The sequence below is a fragment of the Vanessa cardui genome, chromosome 12 (genome assembly GCF_905220365.1).
Source record: "Vanessa cardui chromosome 12, ilVanCard2.1, whole genome shotgun sequence".
Lineage (NCBI taxonomy): Eukaryota > Metazoa > Arthropoda > Insecta > Lepidoptera > Nymphalidae > Vanessa > Vanessa cardui.
Window position 1 is genome coordinate 7154761 of NC_061134.1, and position 12423 is coordinate 7167183.

A 12423-nucleotide genomic window follows, 5' to 3' on the forward strand; every position below is an offset into this window, starting at 1 on the left:
GTATTTTTATTCTTAAAGATCTCCTTGTTACGTTAAGAGTCGTTACGTGTTACATATTTCGATAATTTTCTATACATACTTTATTCAAATAAAAAAATACACATTCACATTGTAATCGTTATTTACAAAACTACATAATAGAAATAATATAATTTGATCAATAACTAATTTATAATACTAGGTGCTACTTCTTAACGTATTACTTTATTACAATAACCTGTATGTGAAGTGTTTTTAACGTTTGACTACATTCATCGATTACAAAACTGTTACTTATAACCACTTAATCATTTAAAGTTTCTGCAAAACGGTTGCTTTGAAATAATTGAAGTGAATTATGAAATAGTCTATAATATTCTTGTAGAGCGGCGCCTACGCCTCATTGACATGCATCTAGGCCTCCGGAGTGCTGTAAAGCCGGTCCTCCCACCGGCTCTTACAAATCATAGCCCTAAAAATTAATATAATTTTAGCTAAAGTATTATTTAAGGGCGTTTATAGATGAATATGAAATTTTATTATATTTAATTTAGAGACGAAATAAATCATGGAGATCCGGTAAATATATTTAAAATTCTATGGCTACTTAAAATACAAAATAAATATAAAACCTGAACAAGCAACAAGCTAAACAAGATTGAGAATTAAAATATACATACATATGATGATGTCATAAATTTTCTGCCACCATATTTTCGTTAAACTTGATTACGAATAAAATAAATATTTAATGGTAAGGTTGCGTCCACGCAGTTAGCGCGTTGATCCTCGAGGCCCCCACTACTGCGCGCGCAGGTTTCTGCGCCTGTCATGTTATATTGCTCTGTCGCGATCGCGCGTCTTCGATTGATCACACGCCATAATTTTCCGATTCGATCTACCAACTTTTCTGAATGAAAAGTCAGTGTTTAGTGCGAAAACGTATCAGAAAGTGCTTTAGTGCAGTGTTTTAGATAATTATTCATAAAATATTTCATTGTTTGAACAACGATTTACGAAACCGTGCGAAGTTTCAGTGGCTGAATGTTTTGTAAACAAGCGTGAATTTTCTCATTCATTCAGAATTTCACGAGTTGGCTTTTTATAAATACAAGGTAAATATGTGAAAGAATTATAAATATGCATGAATAGATCGTTTAAGTAATATTAACATATTTAAAATAGATTTATTAATTCGTTATTATTCAAATTTAATTAATGCTCGTAGTAAATTTTAATTTGCTTTTGATTCGAACATAGTTTTTGTTTAATTGAGATGTGATGTAAATAAGGATGTGTGAATTGATATAAAAATAAATATAAATGACTTACAACATCTATTAATATTTTTTAATAAATTTCCTCATTATGGTTAGAAATAACTTCTTTATTCTGATATGAAATATTGTAACCTAACTTATGTATAATAACTAGTTTTTCCTGTCCGTACCTTCTATTTCGAAATGATTTATTTTCGAAGGTTTTTTAGTATCTTAACAAATATTGTTTGATGTAATAATTTTTCGTTAAGTTTTATCATTTGATTGCTTCTTTTTGCTACAAGCAAATTTTAAATACTGACAAATGAAACAAAATAAATTAACTTTTTTAAAAAAAAATATCATACAATTTTTATCGTTACGATAATATTGTACGTGTAAAGTTTTTTCCGGAATAATAAGTTGTCTTAAGATTAGAAATGACATAATGCGTCGATACTACGAAGTATGCATATATGATTAATATATTTATACAGTCTGTGACGCCCAGCTGTAACCAAATCTAATGGTGGTCTAATATAATTAATTATATGTTTAGATAAATTTAAGAAAATCGTAATTTATAATAGAATATTTCAAATAATTTAGAAGAATAAAAGAATATTTATGATCATTGGATTTTATCAATGACTTATGTTGGAGCACACCTGTGTGACAATCAGGATTATATGAATATTATATTTTTCTTTCAGTATTCTTGCATCAAGCAAATTAAAATTAATTATTGTATAAAATACATTAAAGTATTTTAACTTTTACAGGCAGTTTAAATTATACATTAGCCTGGAGGAAAATTAAATTCAGAGTATCCTATTTTCAAACCCATTTGAAAAAAGAATATTTCGAATTTTAATTATTTTGCATGTTCGTATTTAAAAGTACATTCTATTGAAATTGTGTGTAAGTATAACTTAAACATAAAATATTTTCATTTCATATCTTAGTATGTAGCAAATTGGTACTCACACCTAATATTAACAATTATTATCAGATAAATCTTAGGCTTAAAATTAAATGTATACAGAATTACTGATCACATTGGTTTAATTCACGCAGTGTTGCAACGATAACTCTTTGGTATATTTTCACCGACCTTTTAACATTTGAAAACGTACATATTAAGCATCTTATATGGTCTTAGAAAAGCAATCTTCTACATATTTGGTAATTGTGAGTTTTCCGCAAATCGTCGAGGCAAGAATAGATAATAATATGTTTGGCCTGGTATTTTAGATTTTCCTTCCATATATGTATTTAATGATTAAGATTATCATTAAGTTGGATTAATTAAAAATTAATGGCGACAGTCTCGAGGTAATGAAAAAAATGCTGCCTGACTAATTAATGGTGTAATTAACTACGTAAAAAGTGTATTAATTACATACTGTATGGTACAGCAGCGATGGCTATGAGATAAACATGAGAAATGTATCTGTGATACAACACTCAAATTCAAACTATTAATTTGTATCAGTAAAAAATTTAAAGAATATTTTAATTAAGTTGTAAGACGTAATAAAAAATAATTAATGTAATATTATATTTTGATTTGAAGAAAAAAAAATTGAATCGCGCTTTTTTTGCAGTATATCTTGTTTGCAGTTGACATTTTATAACGTCTTGTTTTATTTAAATTGCATATCAAATATTAGTCTGAATTGGATATGGATCGTTATTACTAATTGAATGGTATAAAATTGATACAATTTAAAGAACATTTTAACAGTTGATATCATCATCTCTGTTCACTCAATCAAATTTTGACGTGTAATATCGAACGGATTGTCTTAGAGTATGACTGACTCTTATGTCGTGACGGCTAACATTATGACAATCCCTTATTTGTCCACCTTACCGACACTGTCGCGTGTGTGCATACAGCACTGCTATGTGTTGCGAATAATGTGTTATTTTTTTTTCGCTTGCAATAAATATTAATTTCGATGTTCGACGGTCACGGTTTTTTAATTAATCAAACAGACAAATACAAGTATATTGATGGAATGTCAATACTGTCAGAGAACATTTACATTTTATAACATGTTGAAGATCGCTTTCGCCAATTTGTAATTTGGACGAGTAGATTCTTATTCAAATCAGTATTGAGTAGTACTTTTACGTTGTCAATTGCTACTGTTATGTAAATACTTTTAATAAGGCATATAAAACCACATCGCTATTCCAATGCAGGTTGGTTAACACACGCGTCTCAGAAATCCAACTGACAGCATTCGTCACTATGATTGATGCCCTCGAATACTAGATTTAAAAAAAAAAACTTAAAAATTTATGGAGCTTTCCTGTAATTGAGTACACAGTTTTTGGTATGCTAGTTGTTTAATCACGGCTCAATATCTTATTAATGAGATAATAAAAAAATATTTGTTGTATAAAGTTTAAGGTTAATGATCATACCATACGAACTGTAATAACGTTTTTTGTTTTTACGTTTAAGTAAGATTTAAGTATCAACTACAATTTTTGGTGTAATTATAGTGGATTGTGCGGTTAGTTGTACACGTAATAACAGTTTGTACGGCATAATTTATAATTCTTATTTCGAAGAACAATTGTTCTTTTTTTGACGTTTTTGTTTTGGAATAAAACATATTTCAGCTATTTTTACTGACTCGTTGGACTAGTGGTTAAACACAAGGTCTCTAGATCCCATGAAACCCCATGTCGGTTGATATAAAGTTATAGGTTTTTTTTTGGATAAAAATTGCCAGTAACAACCCGGGGTCTAGAGATAGAAAAGTATGTAAAGTTGTTCCCTCGCCCGAACTCTTTCTCTTCGTGTCAAAGTGTTCAAAAGAGTTGTCGTCCCATCGAATTGTGAGAGTGACAGTTTGAGTACAAACTTGTGCTTCACGTAATATGTCCTGTTTATTACATTATTATAAAGTATTAGTTTATAGTATCTACATTTCAAGCAGATGGTTGTTTTACATTGGGTTTTACCTTCATAAGTGACGATTTGACAGTCTTCAAATCCATTTGAAAAAATAATACTTTGAGTTTTAACTAATTTACATAGCCTGAATATGCTCCTATTTAAAAATGCAAATACTTTCTGGAATAGTGTGCAGGTAATTGTTTGGATATTGTTGCCTATTAGTATTACTTATATATAAAATATTTTCATTATCATTTTATATCTTAGCATGTAACATATTGGTACTCATGCCTTGTTCGGCTTTCAATTATTAAAAAAACTTATATAAAATTCTCGATGTAATCGTTACAATGGATAAAAAAACAACATAAGAAGTACGTTGCGGAGGCGTCATTATATTAGATTGTAAAATAATGACAGCTTTTATTTGTCAGTGATGCGCCTACGCGAGTTTTTGTTGATCGGCTTCAAGTTTAATGTTATTTAATAACTGTTACATCTGAATCATTGATCTTTTCTAATAATATTTTTAATCTATATTTCAATTCCTAAATGTATTAATTACATTTTTATTATTTGTCAATTTGACATTTGTGTCATAATGAGAAAGATCTTGGCATAAAAAAAAAGAATGTTTATTTTTCTTTTTTATGAATGAATTATTATTTTCACTATAGTCTGTTCGTGTTAAGAATGCAGTGAGTTGTCATAGTTTACCGGCCTGACTCCGCCCCCTTTGACCAATCAAATCTTTTTTAAAAGCAGGGTGAAGGTGTATGCATATTTGTGTTAAAATTCCAACAAATTCACTTTCACTTTATACATTTATCTTTGTGAAATGACAGCTGTAAGCATCTATTTAGAAATAACTACCGCGTTAATTACTATATTATGGCTGCAATAAAGCTAATCAGATGAATTACATAAATGAATATGCAATCGAAGGCTTCATTATTGACTCATACCTTTTTTGATCGAGGTTATTTACCTCATAAGGACCTTAGTATGTTTTACTTTTATAGCGATACCTGCTAACAACTGAGAATTTATTTAACCTCGCTAAATTGTTACCTGTTTTAGGAACAGGTAACAAGCGATTTCTTAGGTATTTTAAAGGGAAATTTCGTATATTATTATTGTACCATTCGATTAATTTCATAAATAAAATTTTAACAAAAAGAAAAACCGACTTCAAACAAAACACTATTTTAAAACAAATGAATATGCACGAAAAAGTAATAAAAATAATTGCGTATTCAACATATTTTTTAGAGTCTTCCTAAGTTAAATGAAATGAAAAATATTAGACTACTTAAAAGTCGATTAACTATTATATCATGTAGTAATAATTATTGTTATGTTTGGAGCCGGTGTCAGCCACGGTGCCCTTGCCCCAACAATCAAAAGAAAGAAGCGATACGAGCCCCTTGATTGATCCAATATATTATTGTGTAAAAGGTAATTTGTAAAAAAATATATTTGTTAAAGTATTCTCGTATTGTTTTTTGATAGATATACTGTAGGGTTTTATTGGCTGACACCGACTCCAAATATAACAATAATTATAACTACATGATATAATCGTTAATCGACTTTTAAGTAGTCTAATATTTTTCATTTCATTTAACTTAGGAAGACTCTAAAAAATATGTTGAATACGCAATTATTTTTATTACTTTTTCGTGCATATTCATTTGTTTTAAAATAGTGTTTTGTTTGAAGTCGGTTTTTCTTTTTGTTAAAATTTTATTTATTTTTTGATTTTAAGTGAAGCTGATGTTGATTAACTAATTTTTTTTAATATGGATAGATTAAACGTTCCGTTTATATGAGTCAGAAACTACTTCGAGGACAATTTCAAAGGAAACTTGCGAATAAAGCAAAAATAGACTTTCGAAAATGCGGATTTAATACGTCACGCGGCGTAAACTACAAGGATCCCTCGAAAGAGCTGTAATCGAACTCAGCAAAAAAACTTTGAAAAAGACCAACTATATTTCGTACATCATATGACATCACATCACATACACAAAATTTGATTAAAGATAGTAAGAAATTCTGCCCCATATCGCACCCTAACTGCGAGCCGTATAGGAGTTCCATCACTACATAGTATAAAACAAAGTCGCTTTCTCTGTCCCTATATCTTTAAATCTACGCAACGGATTTTGATGCGTTTTTTTTTGAAAGATAGTGTGATTCAAGGGGAAGGTTTGTGTATATAAAACATGAATAATATAGTAAAGAAACACTGATAATTTTAGAAGTTTGCGATGTGATGTCGTATATAAACAAATTCTGTAGTATATTTAGTATCAGTATTGCACCCGTGCGAAGCCGGGGTGGGTAGCTAATTGATTATAATATTCGACTATGATAATTACATAAACATAACCACATTACGGAAGGTGACTCAAATATCCAAATAACCTATAAATAAAAGATTCGACCGAGTATCGCTAACGTGCTCCTCAGAATTGTTCCGTTCCCTTCCGTTCCGTTACTTTGTCATGGATCCTGTGCTCAGAACCTTACCAAACTTTCACCAAATTACCCTTGAAGTATATATTTTATAATAAAAAAAGAATTATCAAAATTGGTTAACGTGATTTTCAGTTATTCACCTATTTGTCGCGCATATACATAATGCAAATTTAAGACTTATGTCGTTTTCACATGGATACCATCATCGGAAAAAAAAATAAAAAAAATGGGACCCCACGGGAAGCACTACCTTTCAAACAAAAAAAAAATTATCAAAATCGGTCCACCCAGTGAAAAGTTATGAGGTAACAAACATAAAAAAAAAAAAAAAAAAAAAAAAAAATACAGACGAATTGATAACCTCCTCCTTTTGGAAGTCGGTTGAAAAAGGATCAGCACTAATAACGTTCTGACCGATTTCGACTTCGTTTTGCATTCTGAGTGGAGTGTACTACGCAGGTTATATTTGTAATAACGCTTTTCCAGTAGGTGTCGGCGAAGTTTGTAGTTAATTCCAATATTCAGTTTGCAAATACAATGTATTGCAAATAAAATATCAAAAAGACATTACAACACTGTAAGAGTCGACGTAGTTTGTAATTAAACTCTAATATACAGTTGACAGTCACTATATATTTTTGAAATATAACTTTAAACTTTAAACAGACTTTTCGAAAACCCGCTTGGCGCGTCCTCGTCTCCAAGATCGCCGTTTCGAATCCCGCGCGCCACCAAGCGGCCACCAGCGTGACCAGTTGATAAAAACATTTTATTAGTAAAAATACCTCAAATTGCCCGCAATTATTACAGAAAACCTTACATATTGAAATGCACAAAAATCACAAACTTTGTCATACGACTTAATGCGTTGGCATGTCGACTCTATTCTCTCGGAATGCTATATGACGTTGAGTTATTTAAGTTCAGCTCTTAAGGTGAATTTCATACCATGGGATTGTAAACATTGTTCACTTCAACACTAATATATTTTCTTAACCTCCAAACTTAATTCTTTTACCAAAATTAATTCTCAGTGCCAGTGTGAAGGTACTGAGATTTGACAGGATAACTTTGATTCACCCAAAGTCTATTGTCGCTTGCCACGTCAGTGGTCTAATTTGCAAGCGCATAAAACTGTTAAGAGCAGTTACTTAAATAATTATATGATATAGTCAAACCCTCTTCAGAACGCGCATCTTCTAAATAAATTGTGTATAAACCGGTTCAAAGGGTTTTCGACGAGGCCTTACAAAATAAAAGTCTCCATAGTATATTTACTTATTTTTGAATTACAATCAATATATAATTCATTGCAAAATACAAAATCAATCAAACGAATCACTTGTTGACTATTGTTCGAATTTTCTTTGTATATTTTTTTGATTAGGTAGATAGCTTTTTCAGTGAAAGCAAATTCATTATGAACATCGCTTACAAAAACAGCCCATTGTATACTGTAAATAGAAATATAAAAATAAGAATAATTTTGTAATATTTTCCTCACTTTTTTATGCGAACTAAAGTAAAAATATTGAATGGCATTTCATTATTTTTATCAAATAATATTTGTATATTGCGTTATCGCTTGAAACAAGATATTGATTTAAGATTTTATAATTATCGTTTAATAGAAGACCTTCTTCACGGCCAGGTCAGCTGACCGCACGTCGACCTTGCCATCGTTTTTGTGATATCAGTATTGAAGCGCAAGAAAATTTAACTTAATAAAACATTATATGATTATCGTTATAATTATAAGCGTTATAATTACTATAATCCCTTAAATGGGACCTTTGCGCAAACTCTCGAGTGATACAATCCATTGATTCTTTGTAGTCTTTTTTTCAAAGTTATTCGACAGTTAACAAAAAATAAGATGCATTACTATGCATCATATTAGTGTGCTTAATATGGTATTATTCATGGATTCAAATGTAGGCAATTTATTTCTAACTAGCTAATGCTCGCCATTAGCTAGCTTACATTTTTTGTTACTAGCCACACCAATTAAAATAGTATAAAGTAGTTGCATTTTGCTTGCTAAATATTGCATGTGAAGGCTAGACTCCTTGAAGTATTTTAAACGTGCCTTCACTATTAGTACCAACTTAATCATGTTAAAAAAAATACGGCTTGGAAATATAGCTGGAATTCATTTTAAAACTTTGCCTTGTATCTATACTCAGTCTTTAACAAAAAAAAAAAAATTATTATAGACTGAGTTACTCTTAATTACATTAGCTATCTGCCAGTAAAAATACCTTCAAAATCAATCCAGCGGTTCCAGATATCAGCTGGAACAAACAGACAGACAAAAACTGGAAAAATGTTATGTGGGTATATGTATACAGATGCTTTTAGTAATAAGAGGTTATTTTAGTATTATAAACAGACACTCCACATCATTCATATGTATAGATAGCTATAACCAGTAGTAGCCGGATATTTGGATCCAAATATGGAATTCGCTATGAAAATATGTTGACGTTTGAAATGTCTTTTGTTATGAATTCATGTCACGTGTTGGCGTAGATCCAACGAGTACAAACACGAGGTTGCCGTGTGACCCTACTGGGTATTTTGCGGAGTGACCTCTGCGTTCGGAGTTCGGAAACCAGTGTTGTCATTGCAAGATGACTTATATGGGTATATATGTATTACTAGTAGTCATTTGCGTCTTCGCTCGCGTTTTAGTTTTGGTTGTCATGTGTTAGGCGAAAAAGTAGCCTATGTCCTTTCTTGCAGTTGAAGGTTGTTTCATACCAAATTTCATCAAATTCGGTTCAGCGGTGTGGTCGTTAAAGAGCGACAGTCAGAGTTACTTTCACAATTATAATATTAATCTATACATTTAATAAAATTGGAGTGTCGGTTTGTATTATAATAGCCCTTTTTACTTAATTCATATATACACGGTACATATATCAAAATAACATTTTTTACAATTTTTATCTATCTGTTTGTTCCGGCTAATCTCTGGAACGGCTAGACTGACTCTGACGGGACTTTCACTGGCAGATAACTGATATAATAAGGTGTAACTTAGGCTACAATAATATTCTTTTTTGCTAAACTCAAACGCTTACAAAGTCGAGGGGACAGTTATATAGAATACAGATTAAACCAATCGTCTTTTTTAAATTGATGTCTTATTTTTCGATTGATGTTTTTTCTAATCACAGTGTTTCTTTTTAATCTTAATCTTTGAAATACATTTTTTTCCTGTCCAGTAATTACCCGAAGTTTGGAACATAGTAGTGTTAACACGTAGGTCCTGCGTTTAATAACGTTCTAATGTTGACAGTACTGATCGTTCAAAATGTTTTTTTGTTTAGTTTTTTTATTTGTATCAATTTCTCGGTAAAATTATTACGTGTATGTGTTTAAATGTCTATCTTTGTATTCTATCGCATTAAGAGCTTTAACGTGCTTAGTATTACAATTATAACGACAAAAAACTAATAGTCACATCACGATCGCGTCTGTCAGTATTACGTTTTCTAACATTCTTTCCATGGAATTAATTATAAATAAAACTTATAAGAAAAACAAGTAAGAAACCATCATGTTATAAAAAACTAATATATTATGAATACCAATAGTAAGTAGATAATGGTAGTTAGCCTGTAAACGTTCCACTGCCTATATAACGCCTCATCTATTTTTGAGGAGTTTGGAACTTATTCCACCTTAGATTCCATTCGATTTTGACGGATATACAAGTTAAATTTTTTATTGAACATAGGTAGGGTTCATGCCAGTGTTGGTCATCATTATCTCTCACGATGTTTTTCTTCACCACCTTCTTTGTCATGATTATGATGAACACGAGATGTATAAATACATGTTAAGCACATAAATATTTAGTTGTACATGTACAAATTTAAACCTATAATATTCGCTTAAGACTTCTGATCATTAGGTAATTATTTAAAACCATGAGTCAATAAGATTAAAAGTAAACACTTTTATTCTTATTAAATCCTGAATAAAACGAATTTTAAGTTGTTAAAATAAAAAGAGCTTAAGTCACAACACAAAAATAGAAGACATTTGAATTTCATTAGTCTTAATTCAAGGATAATATGTATATTTTTGTGCGTATGACAAGTGAACATGTATTGTTGTGACAGCTGCTTCTATTCTACAATGGTAATGAGGTTCAGTCATCTGTCCAGTAGGCGGACACGGGTGACTCAGTACCTTGCCATAGAGCACAGACTTTGTACTCAGTAGATCACATTAATCATAATTCTAGTGAATGCAATTTAACTTATTATGAAAAAATGGACGTATAAGTACATAGATCGCTAAATAAGGTATATAATGTCGATGGTATTACTTGTGTCATACAAGCCAAAGTATAAATCTTTATTCAATATAGAATATTGAGAGTCATCAATCAACCAATGTACGTAATAAAATACTCTTGACTTGACAAGAAACCGCGAAAGATATTCATTTAGATCTTTTTTTTAGTAATTGTTATTTATATTCATACTTAATAACGATCTTTTTTATTAGGTTGGCGGACGAGCATATGGACCACCTAATGGTAAGTGGTCACCGTCGCCAATAGACAATGGCGCTTTAAGAAACATTAACCATTCGTTTCATCACCAATGCGCCACCAACTTTGGGAACGTATATGTTATGTCCCTTGTGCCTGATACCTAAACTGGATCACTCACCTTTAAAACCGAAACACAACAATATAAAGTACGGATGTTTGGCGGTAGAATATCTGATGAGTGGGTGGTATCTACCCAGACGCTCTTGCTTAAAGCCCTACCACCAAGTATTTATATTCCTATCTAAAAATGTGTGTGCATGTCACTATTACAAAAAGGTATTATAAAATGTCGGCATCGCGGTTGTGACGTCATAGAATACAAAGTATGAGGAAAAAATCCACTCCTGCGAATATGGGATCTTGACCGAGTTGTAAGGACATAGGTTAGTGACATCAGGCGAATAACTAAGTGTCAGTTAAGGACATGTGAATTAGATAATATATTGTCGCATTGTTCTGCTGGAGGATATTTCCTCAAAGCATTTGTCTTACTGACCAGTGACAAATGCCGGCTAGTACAACTTAAGTGTTCTGAATGTTGCCATAAAATAAATAATCTCGAAGCATTGTATTTATTTATTTTTTATTTGTATTATTTTAATGGTGATTTATTTGCTATTAGTATATAATGTACATTTTTAAGTTTACTTAAAATTAAGTCTAAATTAAATTAATTGAAAAAAAAAGTTACCAAAACAATTTAAAAAAATACACAAACTGAAAAAAAAAAGGAAACATATTAATGACAGGCTGAATTAGTCACTTCCCTTTTCAACCGACTTCCAAAAGGAGGAGGTTATCAATTCGTCTGTATTTTTTTTTTTTTTTTTTTTTTTTTTTTTTTTTTTTTTTTTTTTTTTTTTTTTTTATGTTTGTTACCTCATAACTTTTCACTGGGTGGACCGATTTTGATAATTTTTTTTTTGTTTGAAAGGTAGTGCTTCCCGTGGGGTCCCATTTTTTTTATTTTTTTTTCCGATGATGGTATCCATGTGAAAACGACATAAGTCTTAAATTTGCATTATGTATATGCGCGACAAATAGGTGAATAACTGAAAATCACGTTAACCAATTTTGATAATTCTTTTTTTACTATAAAATATATACTTCAAGGGTAATTTGGTGAAAGTTTGGTAAGGTTCTGAGCACAGGATCCATGACAAAGTAACGGAACGGAAGGGAACGGAACAATTCTGAGGAGCACGTTAGCG

The 12423-nt window shown here is 30.8% G+C and overlaps 1 protein-coding gene across 2 annotated transcripts in view; it reads left to right on the forward strand.

The window, feature by feature from the left end:
- The first annotated feature begins 782 nt into the window (after positions 1 to 782).
- LOC124534452 (zinc finger CCCH domain-containing protein 13) overlaps positions 783 to 12423 on the forward strand; it is a 127941-nt gene continuing 116300 nt past the window's right edge. For both annotated transcript variants that reach the window (XM_047110341.1, XM_047110345.1), the window contains exon 1: positions 783 to 1094. The gene's annotated coding sequence lies outside the window, so the exon portion shown is untranslated. The remainder of the gene's footprint in view (positions 1095 to 12423) is intronic.